The sequence below is a fragment of the Pristiophorus japonicus genome, unplaced genomic scaffold, assembly GCF_044704955.1.
Source record: "Pristiophorus japonicus isolate sPriJap1 unplaced genomic scaffold, sPriJap1.hap1 HAP1_SCAFFOLD_585, whole genome shotgun sequence".
NCBI classification, from domain to species: Eukaryota; Metazoa; Chordata; class Chondrichthyes; family Pristiophoridae; genus Pristiophorus; species Pristiophorus japonicus.
The window spans coordinates 172,331-173,237 of record NW_027254494.1 but is presented as its reverse complement, the minus strand read 5'-3'; positions in this window follow the sequence as shown (position 1 = coordinate 173,237).

The window sequence follows — 907 nt, the reverse complement described above, 5'->3', positions numbered from 1 at the left end:
TTCATTCCACACGTCATTCCTCATATGATTCAACACATCATTCCACACCTCATTCCACACATCATCCAACACATCATTCGAGACATCATTCCACACCTCATTCCACACATCATTCCACACCTCATTCCACACATCATTCCACACATCATTCCACACAGCGTTCCACACTTCATTCCACACATCATTCCTCACCTCATTCCACTCATCAGTCCACATAGCATTCAATACATCATTCCACATATCATTCCACACAGCATTCCATACATTATTGCACACATCATTCCACACCTCATTCCAAACATCATTCAATACATCATTCCACTCATCATTCCACACAAAATTCCAAATATCATCCACTCCTCATTCCACATCTCATTCCACACATTATTCCAGACATTATTCCACATCTCATCCCACACCTCATTCCACACATCATTCCACACATTATTCCACACATCATTACACACCTCATTCGACACATCATTCCACACATCATTCCACAACTCATTCCACACGTCATTCCACACATCATTCCACACATCATTCCACATATCATTCCACACATCATTACACACATCATTCCGCACATCTTTCCACACTTCATTCCACGCAAAATACCTCAACTCATTCCACTCATCAGTCCACACATCATTCAATACATAATTCCACACATCTCTCCACACATCATTCCACACATCATTCCACACACATTCCACGCATTATTCCAATCATCATTCCACATCTCATTCCACATATCATTGTACGCATCATTTCACACTTCATTCCACACATCATTCCACATATCATTCCACACAAGATACCACACATCATTCCACACATCATTCCACACATACCTCCACACAACATTCCACATATCATTCCACACATCATTCCACACATCATTGCA